The sequence below is a fragment of the Oncorhynchus nerka genome, linkage group LG18, assembly GCF_034236695.1.
Source record: "Oncorhynchus nerka isolate Pitt River linkage group LG18, Oner_Uvic_2.0, whole genome shotgun sequence".
Classification (NCBI taxonomy): domain Eukaryota; kingdom Metazoa; phylum Chordata; class Actinopteri; order Salmoniformes; family Salmonidae; genus Oncorhynchus; species Oncorhynchus nerka.
The window spans coordinates 2,964,941-2,972,536 of NC_088413.1; positions in this window are offsets into that span (position 1 = coordinate 2,964,941).

Below are 7,596 nucleotides of genomic sequence, written 5' to 3' on the forward strand. Positions count from 1 at the left end.
GCCCTACGGCCTTACGAACGCCCTCGTCGTCTTCCAATCCTTTATGAAAGAGGTTTGCCAGGAAATTATCAATCGCTTTCTCATCGTCGACATTGATGACCTCCTGATACACTCCTACTCCCTGAAGGAACACATAAAGCATGTGCAAAAGGTTCTTCAACGGCTCCTTGACCATAACCTTTTATGTGAAGACTGACAAGAGCGCCTTCCATGTGAGCTTCCTCAGCTTCGTGCTGACACCTGGACGGGTCAGCATGGATAAGAACAAATTAATTGCCGTCAGCAACGGGCCCAAACCAATAAGGGCCCAAACCGCTCCCCTCACTGCCCTTACCAGCCAAAAGACCCAGACCCTTCAATGGACTGATACTGCCCTGACTGCGTTCAGCTTGAAATGCCTCTTCATCTCAGCTCCTGTCCTTCTCCAACCTGATCCGACCCTTCCTTTCACCCTGGAGGTGAATGTCTCCAAAGTAGGAGCAAATACTCTCTCAGCGGGTGGGAACACCTTCCAAATCACAACTCTGGGCCTTCTTCTGGAAGTTATCCCCCGCTGAGAGGAATACGATGTGGGGAACAGAGAACTCCTCTCCATCAAGCTGGCTCTCGAGGAGTGGCGCCACTGGTTGGAGGGCGCGAACATCCCCTTTCTTGTACTAACAGATCATTGTAATCTGGAATATTTCAGAGGGGCCAAGAGGTTAAACTCCAGACAAGCCTGCTGGGCTCTTCACACGCTTCCAATTTCATGTTACTTACATCCCTGGAAAGAAAAACGTACAAGCTGATGCTCTCTCTCGCCAGATTGACCTTCCGACCAGTAACTAAGACCCTACACCCATTCTTCCTTCTTGCATTATGGGACCGGTACAGTGGGAGGTTCACTCTGCCATACAAGGGGCCCAAACCTCAGACCCGGCTCCTCCTGAGACACCAGCTGGTGCAATGTTGTCACACGTCCTTGGGGTCAGAACATCCGGACATTACACGAACCACCGAACTTCTAGCCCGGAAATTCTGGTGATCCTTACTGGCATCCGACGTAAGGGATTACTTACTCACCTGTCCAGTCTGTGCCCAAACCAAACGCCCCCATCATCTTCCTTCTGGGAAGCTTCAACCTTTGCCAATCCCTCACAGACATTGGTCTCACAAATCTGTTGACTTCATCACAGACCTTCCTGAATCGTCTGGTAATACCACAATCCTTGTCATAGTAGACCGTTTTTCAAAAATGTGTCGTATGGGTCCTCTTCCTCATCTACCTAATGCCATGGAATTGGTGGAGTGCATGTTCCAGCATGTGTTCCGTCTGTATGGGATTTTAGAGGACATCGTCTCTGATCGCGGGCCCCAGTTTGTCTCCCGGGTGTGGCGAGCCTTCTGTGACTGATTGGGGGTCGCCCTCAGTCTCTCCTCCGGGTAACACCCCCAGACCAACGGGCAGACAGAACGTCTGAACCAAGAAATAGGGAAGTACCTCCGCCAACAATATTCTGCCTCTCCACACGACTGGAGTCGGTATATTGCCTGGGTTGAATACGCTCAGAACTCACTCATGCACTCATCCCTCCACATTACTCCATTTCAGTGTGTCCTTGGTTGTTAACGCTAGTTAACATTGTCCCTTTCCTAAATTAGCCATGGATGGAGAGAGGGATTCTAACTTGTGGTTTAACTTAATTCTCCATACTGGCCAATGATTATAATGGTGATTCTGATCCAACCATTAAGTCATACATTGTTGTAGCCTGAGAGGATAGACGTTAAATATGTAGCTAGATGTAGAAGGCTCATGTTAACTAGCTAACGTTACCCATGAATGGAAGTTAGGGCGGCGAGCAAGCATTTTAGCCATGTAGCCTATGACAACAAACAAGAAAAGTGTGTACTGTATGACAGAGTGATAGACCGTTTTGTCAACATGACAGAGAGGAGGATGTCATTGGTGTTTCTCTACTATTAGGGTGAGTCAACATGTTTTTTTTCTACTTGTATGAACGTGCACACAGACACTGTTCTTTGCAACGTGCAGTAACTAAATTTATAGTTTAGTGGTCCAAAAATGTCGGAAACATTAACTTGCTTGACCATGCTGTAGGTCATGTGACTGTCTGTTAAATACAATATGCTTTGTGTACTTAACCGGACAGATGTTGCTCTCTGGTTCTGTGATAAAACAAAGGTGTGTTTGAATTCTTATTGTCCCGGGACATAGTAATTATATATTAATAACAGGGATTTTTACCCACGCACCGATACTGGTGTGACCTCATAATTGGCGTGGATGTAATGTGGACACCACCGCTTTAGGCTTCTGTAGGACTGAACCTGCCAAGTTGATGTAAGAGCTACGGAATGTTTTAATTATAGGCTATGTCCGGGCGTTCTCCGTTTAATATTTTTTAATTTGTATCATGTCATTAATAATCAGCCACTATCGAGAACCAGGGTCAGTAATACAAGACCGCTACAAGACCATGGTGCTTGCCTACGGAGCTGTGAGGGGAACGGCACCTCAGTACCTCCAGGCTCTGATCAGGCCCTACACCCAAACAAGGGCACTGCGTTCATCCACCTCTGGCCTGCTCGCCTCCCTACCACTGAGGAAGTACAGTTCCCGCTCAGCCCAGTCAAAACTGTTCGCTGCTCTGGCCCCCCAATGGTGGAACAAACTCCCTCACGACGCCAGGACAGCGGAGTCAATCACCACCTTCCGGAGACACCTGAAACCCCACCTCTTTAAGGAATACCTAGGATAGGATAAAGTAATCCTTCTCACCGCCCCCCCCCCCCCCCCTTAAAAGACCTAGATGCACTATTGTAAAGTGGCTGTTCCACTGGATGTCATAAGGTGAAAGCACCAATTTGTAAGTCGCTCTGGATAAGAGCGTCTGCTAAATGACTTAAATGTTACATGTTAAATGTTAATACCCACATACATTTAGAACTGTCACTTGAGTGTTTGTTTCCTTCTAATTGTATCTTCCATTGTTGCGTCATTCCATTCCGTTCACCTTTCTGTCCTCTGTCACGTCAGTGTAAGTTGTTCCTGAGGGTCGGTAGCATCAGGCTAAAGTTGTGCAACAATGTGGAACATATCGCCTGTTTTGAATCATTATGGAACTCAGACCCCACGGAGCGGGTTAAACCTGTCGCCTGGTGCTCGGTTCACGACGACTGGACCGTTGTTATACAGTTCCTTGATTAGTGAGAATTAGGGGTAGATGTAAAGGACCCCTCTCTATTCAACCTCTATTGTACACTTTTTTACACCTTCCAATGTTTCATGGATTCAAATTGAACATGACAACTTTCAGGATGAATCAAACCGCTGTGTTTATTATTTATCAATATATTTCGTGTGAAAACGCTGTTGAATGATAACTGTAAGTGGGTGTTTTCAGTGATTCAATTACATTTATTCAGCGCACCCGAGGGAACCACGCCTGCAAAGCCCGTTATGCAACATAATAAGGTAAGTCTGAATATAAACTGATGACAAGTGCATAGGAAAGGCGTGAATAATCAGGGCGTAATTTCATGAATTGGAATACTGCCCTTAGTGAATACACATACGCACTGCTTGAGTTCACATGAGGTGCGATCAGTTAATCTCGCCCGTTGTACTGGGTCTTGTATTCAGAAGAAGAAAGGTGTGCCGACAACGATTGAACCAGTGGGTAACTATATGCAACGGTGCACCGGCCAATTTATCGAGCGCACAGCAGTGAGCAAAACGGACAACCACTTTCCTCATCGGTGTCGCCAGAAAGCATTTTCAACGTTGATTTAGCCCAACATTCAAATAGTTTCTATGCCCATTGTTGCACGTCACTTTCTCTTGACTGACTTGACGAAACAGAGTGTTTTCTTTAGTGACAGCTTTACATAATTCTGAGTCACGTCTTCCAACGTAGTTTCATCATGCGGATAATAATCACGACAATGCGCTGTCCGTCGCCTTTACCAATAATACTCGACCTCATAGCCCTGTAGCCTACAACACCACATTGGATCATATTGATTAGGATAATCAATACGAATCAATACCAATGTAAATAAAATGTGACTTATCATTTTGTAAAGTTGAAACCAGTATTGTATTAATTTAACAGTTATTCAGGTGTCTTTCCCTTAAATCATCTGTCTCTCTATGAAAACTTCTCCACAACACTTTTCTACATTAAATTATAAAGAATTCTACAAACCTCAGATGTTTTTGTCTTCTACCCGTAAGGTCCATGTCTTCCTCTAGGTCCTTAAACATGGACTACCTGTGTTGGGACATGAGGTGTAGGGAGGATAGAGGTGGAGAGAGGGAGAGGTGGAGAGAGGGAGAGGTGGAGGGAGGAGAGAGGTGGAGTGTGAGAGCGGGAGGAGACAGGTGGTAAGGGAGAGACCTTGAGAGGATCTGCAGAGGAGAATGGAGGAAACTCCCCAAATACAGGTGTGCCAAGCTTGTAGCATCACACCCAAGGCTGTAATCGCTGCCAAAGGTGCTTCAACAAAGTACTGAGTAAAGGGTCTGAATACTTATGTAAATGTGATATTTCCGGGTAGTTAAAAACAGATATGTTAAAATATGTAAAAACCTGATTTTGCTTCTGTCATTATGGAAAATAAAAATGATAGAAAAGGCCCAAGGAGTTGGTGGAATCGTCCTTTAAATCACGGCCACTCGCTCAGGGACGCTTTAATTAGGTCAGGTGGGAAATGTCCGACAGATCTCAACTGATTAGAAGGAGGAAATCGCCACCGCCCGACCTTTCCCTTCCTTAATTCTGTGCGTCCATGAATCAACGTAAGTCCACCGGATCTGTTACCTTTCATCTGAACTATCTGTTGCGATCGGGAGAGCGGGCCATTCCGTTATTGTTTATAGTTATTACCGCGGAGCGCCTCTTCAAACCTGTTGTGTAATGTAAATGGGTAATGATCACGGCCCTACAGATCATCGCAGGCCAAATGATGCCATCGATATATGGTTAATATGTCATGAAATGACATGTACATATGAAGACAAACCTGAAAGGATGAAATATGAAACGTCATTGTTTGCTGAACTGATTAGTTCTGGTATCAAACTGATGGAGTTAAACCTGATATAATAATTTGTATTATTCACATGATTATGATGTAATAAAAAATGAAATAAATACAATACTGTGAATGACCCGACGTCATGTTTCAGCTAGAAAAACAGGAAGGTGAGCGTTCAAGGAAAAATACAGGAACAAAATGTTCAAATATTAAAACGGGAAAAGTTTTATATCTGTAATCCTTCCTTCCTTCCTTCCTTCCTTCCTTCCTTCCTTCCTTCCTTCCTTCCTTCCTTCCTTCCTTCCTTCCTTCCTTCCTTCCTTCCTTCCTTTCTTCCTTTCTTCCTTCCTCACACACAGTTAACTGTTGATGCTGTTGGTCCCTATAAACTGGGAGACGTAAGACGTCAGGGCTGGATTGGTGGGGAGCACTTTGACTGGCAGGTCCCAACTGAAGGTATCCACAGCAACACCTAAATGACTCAATGACGATTCCTGTTGACTTCTTATTGAACTGAATTGCTGATTTACCTCATCATGTTAATAATGAGAATGATTGTTATTATTTGACCTTTGTGATCATGAATTTGATTGGCTACGTGTTATTCTGTTTCCTTTGTGATGCAGCACAGACTGCCCAGTAAATATACCACTTTATGGTTAAAGGAATTCCTGCCTCAGTCTCATCCATTCCTCTGTCACCTGACCCGGTACCACCTGTTCACCTTCACTGTCAGTCATCCTACCTGTCCAGCTACCCACACAGATTCCACTAATCTTTCAGGGGTATTGTGATGTCATTATGGGGTACTGTGATGTCATTGTGGGGTATTGTGATGTCATTATGGGGTATTGGGATGTCATTATGGGGTATTGGGATGTCATTATGGGGTACTGTGATGTCATTGTGGGGTATTTTGATGTCATTATGGGGTATTGGGATGTCATTATGGGGTATTGGGATGTCATTATGGGGTATTGGGATGTCATTATGGGGTATTGGGATGTCATTATGGGGTATTGGGATGTCATTATGGGGTATTGGGATGTCATTATGGGGTATTATTGGGATGTCATTATTGGGATGTACTGTACTGTGATGTCATTGTGGGGTATTTTGATGTCATTATGGGGTATTGTGATGTCATTATGGGGTACTGTGATGTCATTGTGGGGTATTTTGATGTCATTATGGGGTATTGGGATGTCATTATGGGGTACTGTGATGTCATTATGGGGTATTGGGATGTCATTATGGGGTATTGGGATGTCATTATGGGGTACTGTGATGTCATTATGGGGTATTGGGATGTCATTATGGGGTATTGTGTGTAGATTGAGAGGAGAAAAATGATTGAATCCATGTTAGAACAAGGCTGTAACGTAACAAAATATGGAAAAAGTCAAGGGGTCTGAATACTTTCAGAAGGCGCTGTATCTCCATGAAGACCAACAGGTCCCTGTATAATTCCTCCTGGTTTTCTTCCTAAAGTGAGTGCAATTTAAATGGTATTGACCCCAACCCTGACTATGTTTTGGTTTACCAACCTTGAATTCTCACATCAAGGGGTCATTTAAATCAAATGTTATTGGGCGTATACACACATTGAGCAGATGTTATTGGTCCATACACATATTTAACAGATGTTATTGGTCCATATACATATTTAACAGATGTTATTGTGGGTGTAGTGAAATGCTTGTGTTCCTAGCTCCAACAGTGCAGTAGTATCTAACTAAATGCTTGTGTTCCTAGCTCCAACAGTGCAGTAGTATCTAACTAAATGCTTGTGTTCCTAGCTCCAACAGTGCAGTAATATCTAACTAAATGCTTGTGTTCCTAGCTCCAACAGTGCAGTAGTATCTAACTAAATGCTTGTCTTCCTAGCTCCAACAGTGCAGTAGTATCTAACTAAATGCTTGTGTTCCTAGCTCCAACAGTGCAGTAGTATCTAACTAAATGCTTGTGTTCCTAGCTCAAACAGTGCAGTAGTATCTAACTAAATGCTTGTGTTCCTAGCTCCAACAGTGCAGTAGTATCTAACTAAATGCTTGTGTTCCTAGCTCCAACAGTGCAGTAGTATCTAACTAAATGCTTGTGTTCCTAGCTCCAACAGTGCAGTAGTATCTAACTAAATGCTTGTGTTCCTAGCTCCAACAGTGCAGTAGTATCTAACTAAATGCTTGTGTTCCTAGCTCCAACAGTGCAGTAGTATCTAACTAAATGCTTGTGTTCCTAGCTCCAACAGTGCCATAATATCTAACTAAATGCTTGTGTTCCTAGCTCCAACAGTGCAGTAGTATCTAACTAAACGCTTGTGTTCCTAGCTCCAACAGTGCAGTAGTATCTAACTAAATGCTTGTGTTCCTAGCTCCAACAGTGCAGTAGTATCTAACTAAATGCTTGTGTTCCTAGCTCCAACAGTGCAGTAGTATCTAACTAAATGCATGTGTTCCTAGCTCCAACAGTGCAGTAATATCTAACTAAATGCTTGTGTTCCTAGCTCCAACAGTGCAGTAATATCTAACTAAATGCTTGTGTTCCTAGCACCAA